This window comes from Macaca fascicularis, chromosome 7 (assembly GCF_037993035.2).
Source record: "Macaca fascicularis isolate 582-1 chromosome 7, T2T-MFA8v1.1".
Lineage (NCBI taxonomy): Eukaryota > Metazoa > Chordata > Mammalia > Primates > Cercopithecidae > Macaca > Macaca fascicularis.
The window spans coordinates 79924308-79939462 of NC_088381.1; the positions used below are offsets into that span (position 1 = coordinate 79924308).

Genomic DNA, 15155 nt, shown 5'->3' on the forward strand with positions numbered 1-15155 from the left:
TTATGTTCCATGTCCTGGTATATAGTAGGCATGAATATTTTAAATTCTGTGTTTGATAGTTCCAATCCCTCAAGCTTTTGAACAGCTTTGTGTATGTAGTGCTTTAGGTTTTTGCTGGCTTTTATTCATGTTACTTTTTTTTTTATAAACTGGTGAAATTTTATTGTGTGCTTTAAGTTATATTTTTAAAATTATTTGTAGAAATAGTGTAAGAGCTAGGATAATGTCCCCTCCTTTAGAGATGATTAACAGTTGTTTCTACCAGGTACTGGATGCAATATCAAAATGGAATTTTCTTCATCCAATTTATTGGTTAGGAAGATTCAAAGCTGAGCTGCAATTTCTATGAGAGACTGTCAACATCCACTTTACTCTTCCTCCTAAGCTGTGAATTCTTCTGTGGATCAGCTTAAACAAGGATGTTCATCTGGGTCCCCTTTGCCAAGTTCCAGACTCTGTTCTCTGATTCTCTAGTCTTCTTGGGTGGTCATAATCATCGATGATCTCTTCTCCTCTCAACCACCCCATTTTGATTGGCAACTTCCCCCAGGAGAAAAATGATTCCAAATCTCAGGCTCCTGTTCATTAGATCTCTTTCCTCCTCTGTATCCTGGCCTAGCCACTTTGCAGTGTCCTGATAGCAATTTTGTATCTTCAAAGAGAAGATATAAATGACTTTTCTGGTTATCCTCACCAGTCCAAATTGCCTAGTACATTATTACTAAAAGCAGAAGTCCGACCGGAGATATTTTTGTTCTATAATATAAATAAAAGGCAATAAGATTCTCCTTGTTTTTTATATGTAAATTTAACTAGGCAACATGAGTTATCAGGCCTAACTTACTCACTGCATCTTAGCTTTTGTCCTGATGTAATTGGGTCCTTACTCAATTATATCATTATAGCATATTGCTCTGAGAGACTTTTCCTGTTACAAGCATATGGTGTTTTTAGTTCTACTGTTAATTCTTTTCCACTGGACTTGTTTAAAACATGCTCATTTCCAATTTAGAGTCTGGGCAATGCATGTATTTCATTCTAAAATGCCTGGCCAGCTTCTTCAGGAGATAAAATTCTGAACTGGTCACTTAGACTTGCATATATTTTCTAGAATTTATTTGCAGAGTTCTCAAGTACCAGTTATAAAGATTTGAGAAAGGATCTACAACCTGTCTTACTAAATTAGGAAACACGGGCCTCTTATTTCATGTGGAATGCCCTCTATCAAGGCAAAAGAATAAAAGCTTGGGACAGTTTGACTGAGAGATTTGAATCTAAAGTTGTGTAAAACTATCCAAAAATTAATTCAAGGTTTTCAGTGAGGACTCACAAGAATTTTGAGCCACGTACCTACATACATATCACAGCGGGAGAGATTACGCAGATTTCCATGAAGCTGTCAGTCAAAATGAGGGAAAGAAGTCAGTTTAATAATGTTAAAAGGAAATCCATTTGTTCACATTTCAAGTAATAGTGAATATTTATTACTTTTTCTGTTCTGAATCTCTTCTCTTTTTGCTGGGGGGAATCTCTTTCTCCCTGTTTTGGAGAAACAGTTTCTCCTTCCTTATACAAATACGTGATCTGAAATGGTGCCTCCATCTACTTACGTGGTCAGAGGATATGGTCTAGGTGTGGAAAGGTTTCCCAATCTGAAGATCACATTTCCTTCTCTACAGTTATGGCTCTGGGGGATGGACAGGTGACCTGGTCCTGGTCGATCAACCTAGACCTTGCCTGGGATTATGTGATTTAAACTTATTTAAAAAGTCTTTATTTTGTGTGATGACAGCTCTAGAAAGATGTGAGCCCAAAGTGTCTGGCAGAATGAGACCATCAGAGGTAATGAAGCTCCTACAGAGAAAAGCAAAGGTTAATAATAGCCAAACTTCTGATGATATTTGCGCATTCTGCCCCACTGACCAAGAGGCTGCTTTACTTCCTGCCCTGTCAACAGTTCGGACAAATGGTCCATTAAATTATTCTTTTTTGATCTAAGCTACTTTGAGTTGGATTCCTTTAATTTGTAACTAAATTTATAGGGTTGCCAAATAAAATAGAGTATGCCCAATGTCTTAGTCTGTTTCGTCCTGCTGCAACCAAATACCAGAGGCTGGGCAATTACAACAAATAGAAATATACTGGCTCATGGTTCTGGACACTGGAAAATCAAATATCAAGGTGTCAATATCTAACCGGGCCTTATTGCTGTGTCCTATTTGGGGGAAAGCAGAAGGGCAAGAGACCACGAGAGAGAGAGAAAGCAAGAGAGGGGATGATCACACTCTCATGATAACAAACCCAGTCTCCTCATCATGGCACTAGTCTACTCACCAGGGAAGGACTCTTGTGATGTGAACACCTCTCAAAAGTCCCACTTCTCAATATCATCACAATGGCTGTTAAATTTCAACATGAGTTTCGGAGGAGACAAATATTCAAACCCTGGTACCCAGTTAAATTCAAAACCAGACAAACAGAAGGAAAAATGTCTTAGTATAGGTATGTCCCTAATATTGCATGAAACATATATGTGTACTAAAAATTATTTTTTGTTTACTTGAAATTTAAATTTAACTGGTCATCCTGGTTGTTTATTTGCTAAATCTGACAACCTCAAATTAAAAGAATCTTAACCAATATGTGGGTTATATTCTGTTTGTATTATAAATTCTGGAATTTCCTGGGTAAAAATCCTTCATTAAAGTGCGTTCATTTTTACTAATTTATTCTTAAAATGACTGAATTATTTTTACTAAGGTTTTATTTAACAACTTTATTTTTATTAAATTTCTGCCGTGTGTAAGACAAGTTACTAGGCTGGTTGCAGTAAGAGATAAAATAGATCTGAAATCCTTATAGCTAAAGATCTTAAAATCTACTTTGGGAAAGAAAACTAAATTTATTAATATAATTTATGGAAAATATAAAATTGAATAATACAATCTTCAATTTATTTAACCCCATATAATTTACAAACTATTTTGAGATCACTTCTCATTAAATTCTTAGAACTTTGTGAGATAAGATTATTACATTTGTTCTCATTCTTTAAAAGAATAAATTGGAGTTTAAAGAAATTAAGTGACTCTCCTAGATCTCTCAGATAATATGTGACATAGCCAAAATTTAATTCCAATTATTTTTACTCCAAAGTTTTTCACTCTATTACTCTACTATTCATTATTAAATAAAATTCTGGGATATATGATAGGCGGTATAAATAAATACTAGGTGAAATCAGAAAGAAAATTGATAAAGGATGAAGGACATGAGAATGGCTTTAAAAGTTCGTTATGATTTAAATAACAGAACACAAGAAATGAAAGGTATGTAGGAAAGAGGAACACAAAGGGTTTGAGACGTGCGAGAGCGTGCATTCCCAAGAAACCTTTGGAGCTTTATGGGACAGAAGTCAGGGAAGTTGTTAAATTGTACGCTCAGTCAGCTCTGCCTGCACTCACATGTGTAAAAGAGACAAGCATCATCATCAGCTCAAGTCAGCAACAGGAAATCATATCACATCCCTAATCTGTTGATTCCACTGCTCTCCTAGACCACTATTTCATGATTCTTTCTAACTCTTCAAACTTCCAATCCACTGTTCCCCATTCTCACTCTCAGCTGATGACCTTTATTTCCAGCTCATTCACAAAGTAGAAACCATTATAAAGTAATTTGCTAATGACTTACAAATGCAAATCTTTAGACTACTGTCTGGACTCTGTATTTGTATCTCCAGCTGCCTACTCATCATGTTTATTGAGCTATCCAGTGAGTTTACCAAACTTTCCATACACAAAGCCAAATTGTTGATAATTTCTGCCCCATACCTGCTCTTCTTACCTCTTCTCCAGTCTCAGCAAGCTGTAATGCCATCATTCTACATGTTTTTGCCATTATTCTCAACTCTTCTCTCACACTTCACATATAGTTCAGTGTTAATTCCTTTATGTTCAATATTTAAAACATACCTAGAATGTAATTGCTTGTCACCAGCTACTGCTGTCCCCTTGGGACAAGGCATCATTATCATCATCTGGACTATCACCATTGTCTTCTAACTAGACTGTCTTCTTTGAGCCTTGCTCCCATTCGGTCTACGAGTAACAGCATCTAAATGATCCATGCTGCATATTTGCTTATAACCTGCTAATGGTGGGTTTCCACCCCCTCCGGGAAAGCCTAAGTCCTTGAAATGGCCTAAAGGTTCTACAAATGTGGCCTTCTGTCATCTCTCCAACAATATCCCCTACTACTGTCATCCTTTTCTTTCCCTGCACTCCAGCTTCCCAGGTATTCTTGCTATAATAATAATATACTTTTTAAAAGATGTGACCCGCTTTGACCTCAAGGCTGTGCAATGGATATTCTCTCTGCATAAACTTTTCTTTACCCAAATGCCAGCCATGGTTTACTCTCTCATCTCTTTCTAGTCTTTTACTTCCCCTTTTACAAGTTGCAACAGCACAGTGATAACTGGTGTTCTCGATCCGCTTTCCCTGCCCTATTTTCCTCTCCCACATTTATCATAATATCATACACTATATATATTTTACTTATCCATTTATTGTCTGTCTCCTCCCACTAGGACATAAGCTCCATAGGGAAAGGGTCAATGTTGTATCCGTTGCTACATTCCTTGCACTGAACACAGTGCCTTTTACAGAGCAGACTCAATAAATATTTGTTGAATGAATAAATGGCTGTGCCTATACAAGTCTGATCTATGGTAGGCTTTGAATTTAGGCAGTGAAGTAGAGGGATACTGAGACACAAGATTTTTGGCTGTGTGAAAATATGTGGAAATTAATATGGCAAAAATAGTTAGGTTATATCATATATTGGCTAAACTAAGATAATAACTCATTATCTGAGAGGGTTTGTGGTGTCAGCAGAGGCCCTCAGGACATACACGGGGTCCGAGAAGAGAAGTTTCTCAAAGTGTTCTCACAGCTACAGGATATGATCACTATATGCAAGACAAAGAGACCAGATGGGAGGCTGTCACAGTGTTCCAGGTTTGAAATGATATGGGTATGAATTAAAAGTGTGATTGACAATGAGGAAGACAGAAAGGCACAGATTTGAGAGACAGTTAAAGAAATAATCCCTAGGATTAAAGGACAAAAATGAATGTGGAACATAGATTGGAAATTCTGGATAACAAATGACCTTAAGGTTTCCAGATTAGAATACTGTTAAAACAATTGCATCCCTGATTTAAAAGAGCTATTTGGCCAAGTTAAATGGTTCCTTTTTGCTATTTTTGACTTATTTTGTACTTTTTCAAGGAAGAGAGCAATGGTGGGTAAAAGATGGAGGTTGAATACACAGTCACTAAGGACTTGTGATTTTCCCAAACTTGTGAAAATCCTTCTGGAATCAGACTAATGCCTGAATACCCCAGGTCACTGTAGATTTGTTTTGAGTGTATCAATGTCTGTATCTTCTCTACAGCATGATGAGGCCACATATTTCCTATAGTATTTCTATTAAAAAGGACTTTTATATTGCTGTTATCCCATAATGCCACCAGTAAAGATACGTCTAGTGGTGTTATGACAAAATAAAGTCAAGGTCACTCGGGAACGTTTTGGCTTTGCTGGGAATTCTCCAGTTTCTCACGAAACTCCCAGTAGTTGTGTGTCGGAACAGGTCACTGTTACGGTTTATCAGCTACGCTCAGCGGTAGAAGCTCGCACACCATCTGTTCTCAGATGCCTGGTTTTGCCCAGAGCTATTTGTTCTTCGTTTTTTTTTTCCACTCACCAATTTCCACAAATACCAAGCAAGAAAATCTTAACAAATTTTGCTAGTATTGGAGTGTTAAATGAATTAAACTTGGTGAGCCTAACTCATTGAGGGATTGTGCTAAAATTCATGCATACAGAGGAACAGCAATTCTCCTGCAAGCAGATGATCCCTAGGCAGACTTGCTTAAAAGGTTGAATAAGTAGGTGAAAAGCCGTTCTCTCTTTCCCTTGTAGCTCCTTTTGCCCACCACTAAAGATGAGGAAATGAAGTGAATAGGCACTGACACATCATTTTAATTACCTGCCACTCGTGAGAATGACAATATGCTGAGCTCTATACCAGGCACTTTACATGTAAGATCATGGTTGAGAAGGTATCTGGTTGCTTCAACCTAATTATTATTTTTAAGTTAGAAATCACTTTTAGAAATTAGAGAACACAGATGCCTCTCATTCTTATACTGGTGACTCTACTTTATTGGAGAAACCCAAAAAGTAGGGATTCCTGAAGAGGGAAGAGTGCAAGTTAAAATGTCAGAGATACTGGTATGACAGCCAGCTCAACACACCCAGCTGACGTCACTTTGATCCAATCAATCTTTACATATCTCGGTTTTCTTAGTTTTGAAATAAGGAAAACAGTATAAACACCTTTTAATGAAAAGGGAAATCACAACTGCACAAGTACCTGGCACCCCATAAATATGAAAGACATTAAACCTAATATAAATGTAAAAACTAGAGAACATGAATACTTCTTTGATACACTTGAATTAAAATACTGTTCCATGATACATTAAGTTGTGGGTTAATCATTTTCTGCTGCTTAAAATTTACTATTCAGTGGAGAAATGAAAGCCTCCGGCCACATAAAACCACTCAGATCTTCCTGTTGAAGCAGCCATGTTTCTACGTGTTGAAGCACGTAGTTAGCTAAAGCAGATTGACATGCTCTATGCCAAGGTCAGAGTAGATACATGCAGAAAATTCAAAATTCAGGTTGGACACAGTGGCTCATGCCTGTAATACCCAGTATGGTGGGAGGCCGAAGTGGGCGGATCATGAGGTCAGGAGATGGAGACCATCCTGGCTAACACGGTGAAACCCTGTCTCTACTAAAAATACAAAAAATTAGTCAAATGTGGTGGTGCACACCTGTAGTCCCAGCTACTCTGGAGGCTGAGGCGGGAGAATTGCTTGAACTCCCGCCTAGGAGGCGAAGGTTTCAGTGAGCCAAGATCCCGCCACTGCACTCTAGCCTGGGCGACAGAGAGAAAAAAAAAAAAAAATCACTTACTTGTTAAGATACGCCACCCTTCATTGGACTGTGACTTGGAATATGGTATTAAATATTCTACATTTTTACTGTCTTGTTCAGTTTAGCTTGAGGAGCTATTGCACATATTACATAATCTATTATAGGCTGTTTGGAATGAAATTTAGATACACGTTACCTAAAATGGTTAACAGTAAATTTACAATACTTACAAGTGGCTTTGTTCATATTCCTTCATTCAACCAGTATTTATCTAGTCCCTCTGTGTCTGGAGTTGGTTGCTTCCTGTGGGTTTGTGGTCTCGCTGACTTCAAGAATGAAGCCGCAGACCTTCGCAGTGAGTGTTACAGCTCTTAAAGGTGGCACAGACCCAGAGTGAGCAGCAGCAAGATTTATCCGGAAGAGTGAAAGAACAAAGCTTCCGCAGCATGGAAGGGGAACCCAGCGGATTGCCACTGCTGGCTGGGGTGGCCAGCTCTTATTCCCTTATTTGTCTCTGACCATGACCTGTTGATTGGTCCATTTTACAGAATGCTGATTGGTCCATTTTATAAACCTCTCTCTAGCCATAGAGTGCTGATTGATGTGTTTGTACAGAGCACTGATTTGTGAATTTTACAAACCTCTAGCTAGCTATAGAGCGCTGATTGGTGTGTTTTACAATCCTAGCTACAGAGTGCTGATTGGTGCATTTTACAATCCTCTTGTAAGGCAGAAAAGTTCTCCAAGTCCCCACTCGACCCAGGAAGTCCAGCAGGCTTCACCTCTCACTTCTACATACAACATATAGTGCTGGCCAAAGGGGAGAAGTATGCTAACATTTAAAATACATTTCTGCCTTGAAAGATTTGTAATTTAGTGGCAATAATAAGAGGAAAAGAGAGTGGACTTGAGAATAAGCCAGAGAAGGCTACAGTCACTGAAGAAGGACTGCAAAACCTCATTGTCTCCTGTGGCAAGGTTAAACTTCAACCACATACACCATGCATATAAATGCATCATGTGTATTCAGTGCATATTCATAACCCTCCTGAGGGTCCAGTTCTACAGACATAGAATCAGCCAAATGTTGTTGGAAATTGGGTGTTTGCATGGGACTGTCCACAATGGCCCTCCCTCTCTAAGGTTAAGACTAGACCCACAGAGCTCCTGGCAAAGCAGTTTAATACAACAGACTTGAGTGGCAGAGATTTGAGGTTGAGCTGCACTTTGTTCCTTGTTTACCTTGCAAGTTTGGGCAATGTATTTACATTTCTGGAGCCTCAGTCCCTTATCTGTAGAAATGGACAATCATAGTAGTCTCTAGTGAGTCATCTAGAGAGGCCTTTAGATAACAAGAAAACTGCTTATTTAATAGGCAAATATAAAGTCCTCATTACTCTGTAAATTGACTGGATATTTAATGATGATAAAGCATTACTGATATAAAATTTTAGAAGCAATGATATTAAATTTATTTTTTGAGAGTGGTTTTTTGAAGCTATGTATGGACATATAGAAAGGTTCAATATAGTATTAGCTCTACTTTTACATAATGAAATATGTAAATTGAAATGCATGTAAGTATTATAAGTTGAAATATACAAATTGAAAAAATAGTATATAGATATGCATTTATAAGTTCAAATATTTCATAATAAAAGTTTATAGAAATGCAAGATGCTTGAAGAATGGAATGAATGAAATGCCTTTTCCCAAAACCAAAATATTTTTTCCCTATTTTTCTCATGGGCTCTCGTCATTTACTCAGGGACACACTGGATATACATAGACAGCAAAAGGAAAAACTATGGAAATAATTCCCCAGCATCCTTAAACTAAAAAGGGAAACTATTGCATGTTGCCAAAATCTGGGAAGGCCCTCCAGCTTCCCCACCCTGGGTCTCCCTTTATGATGCCTACTACAATGTGGATTTATGTTCACCAGAATATCACCTACTGTATAACAAGTAGAGTATAAAGTACCATATTGGACTACCATATGGCTACCAACCTCAGAGGTTGGTAGCAACTATCAATGTAGAAATTTGAGAGCAGAATGAGCCTCAGGATAGAACCAGTTCTCACTCAAGCATGCTATATAATTGGCTGTAGTGAGAAACTAAAAAATGTCTCAGAAACCAGATGGATTTGAAATGTTCCATTATTCATAAACAGTTCTTCTTTTTCTTTTTTTTTTCTTTTTTGCTACTGTACTTGTTCCCATTCCCAAATATTCTGCCACAGAAGATTGCTGAAGAAGGTGTGAAAAGGAACATAAATCTCTGTTTGCTTTTCTGAAAGGTGTACTTGCAGCCACAGCACCCAAGGAGCCAGAGGCAATGGCTGGGGCAATGTGTTCAGGGTTCCCTCTCTACCTGGGCATGTTATCGGTGGATATGTGTGTGAAGGGGCTTCTGGAGGGAGGGTGCGAAGAGGGTCGTGTGTCAATCTGGCCACAGGTAATCATAGCCTGCCAAGTTTTGCGACTAAGAAAATTCATCTTCTCCAAAACTCAAATTGATATTTCCTTCTTTTTGTTGATTCAAATGGCAGTCATTGATGTTCTGACCGGAAGTGGCTCCCCCCAGGTTAAGAATTGCTCAGTCTACTTCCACTGTCCCACCCCACTCCAGTTGGAGAAAGGAGAAGCAAGGGCACTTCAGTTGAAGAGCAACACTTTTTTCAAATAAGTAACAATCCAAGCTACAAAAAAGAAACTAATCAGTGACATGTATAAACAATGATGATTTATAAAACAATCTCAGACAAGCAGACTTGCAGTTTGGCAATTTACATACCAGATGAAATGCGATAAGGAGAGCACCTTTCAAAGAGTATTCGTGTATCGTAAAAGAATGTGAAAGAAGAAAATCCGGGTCCTCTTCTCTGTAACATGGTGATGGGGAATGCAAAGTCGTGCAGCAATCCTGGTAGCCTTTCATCAGACATTTTATCATCCTTTGAAATAATGCATTTACTCTAGGGATGTTGAGAAAATGTCTATTTAAGGCGTTAGTGTAATTATTGCTTAGGGAGAAGTTTGTTTTGTGTGATTTATATAGAGAATGAAATAACTGATAGATTTGAGGTTGGTAATACACAGTATGAAAGATGAATCCTTCTATGATTTCACACCTCAGTCTTACTCATCCCAACTTCGGTTCATTAAATCCAAACTGCCAGAGGATAAAACCGGACAGATTCATAATTGAGAACTTCATTTCATATGTGGTGAAATTTAACTGTCATTATGATGAAATATAATGTGTTTTCTGTTGGGGTTCTAATGATTTTATTATAGACACCATATTTTTATATGATTGGGTCTCAGTTACGGAGAAGAATGTGCCCTTAGATAACTTGAATAGAAGATAATCTGTGAGTGACTTAGCTATAACTTAAGAATATACTTTTTTTTTTTTTTTTTTACAGAAAATATACTCTCTCATATTAGTTCAATATTAAAAATATTTTTAGGTTCTCTTCTCATGTAGCATGGCAACGGCAACCTCTCCAACGCTGTCCTCTAGGCTAAAGACAACATCCACACTTTCGACTCTCCTCTGAAGTATTTGCCAGAGACTGTTGCCACTCATGTATTTTCCAGAAATTTGCTCCTTATAACATATATTATCTCTGCCATACAATATCACCTTTAAAATCTCCCAATCCTTTTGAACCCAGTAGTAATCCTAGAGACTGTCACATTCAATCTTTTCTTTCTATTAACTAAGAGACATCAAGTGACTGGCCCAGGTTCAAAAGCTATCTGGAAAACCCGGGGAGGAATTAAGGAAAGCAAACCCTTCTCAGATGCTAATGGTACTATCTTTTTATAGTTTGTTTTGTATCATTATCCAATTGCTTTGATTAGGACTTACTTCCCAAATGGTTTCAAAAACCTTTGATGGCAGGGAAACTGTTTTATTTATTTACTGTTTTTCTTTACAGTGTAATGCTGGAAACACACTAAAAAAGCAATGAGTATAATGAATATGTTGCATAGTAATAAGGAGAACCATGTTTTTAATTGAGGCAAAATTCACATAAGATAAAATTAACCATTTTAAAGTTAACAATTAGGTGTCATTTAATATACTCACAACTATATGAGAACACTCCTTTAATCTAGTCCCAAAATAACTTTAATCACCCCAAAAAGGGTACCCTGTACCTACTAAATAATTATTTCGTATCCTCCCCCTACTTATCCCCTACAAAACACCAATTTGCTTTCTGTCTCTATGGATTTGCCTATTTTGAGTAATTCATATAAATAGAACCATACAATATGTGGACTTTTGGGTCTGGCTTCTTCCACTTAGCATATTGTTTCAAAGTTTAATCCATATCATAGCATGGCTAAAAATATCTTATTATATGTATCTGTCACAATTAGTTTATTTATTCATTGATAGACACTATGTTGTTTCCATCTTTTAGTTCTTGTAAATTGTGCTGCCAGGAGCATGTGTATATGTGTATTTGAGTATCTGTTTTCAGTTCTGTTGGATATATACCTACAAGCGGAATTGCTGGGTCATATGGTAATTCTATGTTTAGCTTCTTGAAAACCTGCCAAACTCGTTCCCATAGTGGCTGAACCATTTTCCGTGAAAAATACAATTTCGAGGATAGAAAATTATATAGTGTGATGTTTGTGCACACAAAAGAATGCCCTTTGACAGTTTGGTAACAACTGTTGTGCAACAGTTGTCATTTATGTGCATTCTCCATTTACAGGTGAGAACTCTGACACATCCAGATTTTGTAAGCTGCATAGAATGAATTTCACAGGATGCATCCAATTCATGGGCTCTTACAAGATTGTATCAATACCTACAGCTCTGACCTCTGGGGTAAGTAGTTGTGCTGCTATGCACAGTTGTTGAAGTTGTGCACAACCTATCCTGTCATATGCACCAACCCTGATTAAGTGACAGTTAATTCTTTACATTCCAAACTTGGCTCTTTCTGATGTGAGGAATTATCCATCTACTCTAATGTTTTCAGTCATCTTTTGGAATGCAAGCATCTACTCTACTGCCATCAATCAATAATATCTTTAATGTCGTGCACAAGTCCTTATGCCAGACCATTGGAGGCACTGCAAAAGGTATGAAATGTAGGCCTTACCATCAATGAAGTTAAAGATTCTATGGAGAAATGAAACTGACATGATTGAAAAATTTATTAATATTATAGAAAGTGATATGGTTTGGCGGTGTCCTCACCCAAATCTCATCTTGAATTCTCACATGTTGTGGGAAGAACCCAGTAGGAGGTAATTGAATCATGGGGGCAAGTCTTTCCCATGTTGTTCTCATGATAGTGAATAAGTCTCACAAGATCTGATGGTTTTTTTAAAGAGGAATTCCCATGCACAAGCTCTCCCTTTGCCTGCTGCCATCCATGTAAGATGTGACTTGCTCCTCTTTGCTTTCCATTGTGATTGTGAGGCCTCCCCCAGCCATGTGGAACTATAAGTTCATTAAACCTTTCTTTTGCAAATTGCTTAGTCTCAGCAGCATGAGAACAGACTATTAGAGAAAGTATTAAAAAATTTTAGGCAAAAAATCTGACTAAATGATTAGGGCAGTCACACAGAAAAGATGAAATTTGAATTAGGCTCTGGAGAAGGGGCAATAGTTCAAAGACAGAGAGGAGAAGAGCTGTTATTCTTAGTGTATTATATAGAGTCTACAAAGCAGGTTTTGGTGCAAGTTTGAATAGAAAACAGAATTTATGCGCCAGAGCAGTGAGAGGCGTGAGTTTGTAATGATAGTCTGCACCAGCTGGTTGAAGACTGTAATGTCAATCTGGTCTTCACTCTGAAGATACAGGGTCTTTGAAAGGTCAAAGATGATGAAAAGCAATCTCTTAGTTCAATTATTCCTGCAAGATGGATTGGTGAGATGGGAGAGTTATGAGGCTTTCATTGTTCTCCAGACATACAGTGACACAAAAGGATCTGAATTAAGTTAAAGACAGAAGAAACTGGCGATAAATAACAAGATCTCAATGATAATGTCAAGAGAATTTGGGGACTGATACAGTTTGGGCTTTAGAGGAAAGGAAACAAGGAGTTAATGGTGACTGTGAGGTTTCAGAGCTGGAGGACTGCACAAATGGGGACCTTCTTTATGAAGCTGGTTCATCTGCAACAAGGGAAGAGGGCAAGAGTGTTGAGTTCATTTAGACAGTGAGCCATTTAAGGTGAAACACGTGTGACGTCATCACTGTAGCAAACTGTGTCTAGATAAACCTCTAACGTTTCTAGAGAAAAAGGTTTGGAAGATGTCTAAATAAGGCAATATTTGAAGACATTTGGAAACAAATGAGGTATTTGAGGATTTGTGCTTGAGTCTACCTCTTGAGGGACATCTCCCTTATAAAGCTCAGGCAACTTTTTGATATTTTTATTTCAATGAGATATAGCAAAGACAGAAAACTCATAATGGGTTTCACAGTCTTTCTCCCAATCCACTCCTCATCAGAAACAATGCTGACCAAAATCCAGATATTTTCCCTAATGCCTCCAGTACACTCTGTCTGAACCTCTGAATCTTCCACCTTTTGATTAATCTCAAAAGCCAGTGCTGATGTTGCTCGTTTAGTGGTTGAGAGCACAGGAAAGAGATTTCTCGACTATGGCTTAGAGTCAAGTTTAGAGTTTGGAACAAACAAGGTATCAATTCTAACCTAAAGAGGGCTTATCTGACTTTTTAATTATGTTTGCCAGGTTGCTATTTGTGGTTTTGTGGGGAAAAAAAGCAATAGCATATCACTGCCTTGTTTAGCATAAGGAGGGATAAGCTGCTTTCTCATCTGTCCAAGGAGATGGATGACATAAAGAGTAAGCGACCATAACCCTTAAGCAAAGGAAATTTAATTATAGATGTTTAGATAGTATTCATTCAACTGTAGTATCTTTCAGGAAATACTGTAAATATTGCCTAAAAGAAATTATCATAATTGACTAATTAGTCTCAGCTGTTCCCAAGAACAGGTAAAATTGTTTCATGAGAGTGCCAAGTATTTCCAGTCCCAAGCAAGGAAATTCCAATCCCAAGCACTCTTTTATAATCTAATTTTTTTAAAAGAGAACAACAGGCCGGGCGCAGTGGCTCACACCTATAATCCCAGCAGTTTGGGAGGCTGAGGCTGGCAGATCGCGTGAGGTCAGGAGTTTGAGACCAGCCTGGCCAATGTGTGAAATCCCATCTCTACCAATAATGCAAAAATTATCCAGGTATAGTGGTGTGCCCCTGTAATCCCACCTACTCAGGAGGGTGAGGCAGGAGAATCGCTTGGACCTGGGAGGTGGAGGTTGCAGTAAGCCAAGATCGCGCCACTGCACTCCAGCCTGGGCAAAAGAGTGAGACTCTGTCCCAAAACATAAAAAAGAAAAAAAAGAATAACAGCAACACAAATAGCATTGTTTGATGGTTTCTGTGTATAAAGCCCTGTGCTGACCATTACCTTGTTTAAACCTCACAACAGTTATATGATTATTAACCCCATTTTATAGATGGGAAAATTAAAGCTTAGAGAAGCCCAGGTTGCAAGGTCAAAGAAAACACAAATAGAATGTTCTTGGCTACAACACAGTTTCTTAACTACATAGCTATTGGAGATTGTTTAACTGAAGTAAAGAGAACAGAGGGGAAAATGCTGACAAATATAGAAGTGACTATGAGGAGAAACATTTAGGAAGATGGCAGTATCAAAACATGTCCTACATCAAGGATGTACACCAAGGAAAATATAGATTAAGATGTGAATCCAAAGAAAAGAAAGCCACGGTTGGAGTTTTGAGAAAATACAATTTTAGATTAGTCATGAGAGTAGACATCAGATGCAGGGAGTTAAGTTGTGAGACGATAACGAAGATGTGGCAGAGTTTAGAAAAACGAGTCATCCTAGAAGCCTTAGAGTGGAAAGGAAAACAGGGTAGCTAGCATTGAAGAGTCACATGTGCTGTCCTCAGTACAGGGAACATGTACATGAAAGAGGCAGGCATAAGGCGTGTCAGCTGAAAGGGAGGGCCAGAGGTCATGGACACAAGGGAGAGTTGAAGGAGGAAGTGAGAGCAGGAGCTTCGATCAGAAAGAAAGGATTTCAAGGAAGCTAGACACCTT

The 15155-nt window shown here is 38.0% G+C and overlaps 1 long non-coding RNA gene across 2 annotated transcripts in view; it reads left to right on the forward strand.

The window, feature by feature from the left end:
* LOC102117521 (uncharacterized) overlaps window positions 1-15155 on the forward strand; it is a 43491-nt gene that overhangs the window by 10991 nt on the left and 17345 nt on the right. For both annotated transcript variants that reach the window (XR_010588299.1, XR_010588300.1), the window contains exon 2: window positions 11758-11873. This is a non-coding gene — a long non-coding RNA (uncharacterized lncRNA). The remainder of the gene's footprint in view (window positions 1-11757; window positions 11874-15155) is intronic.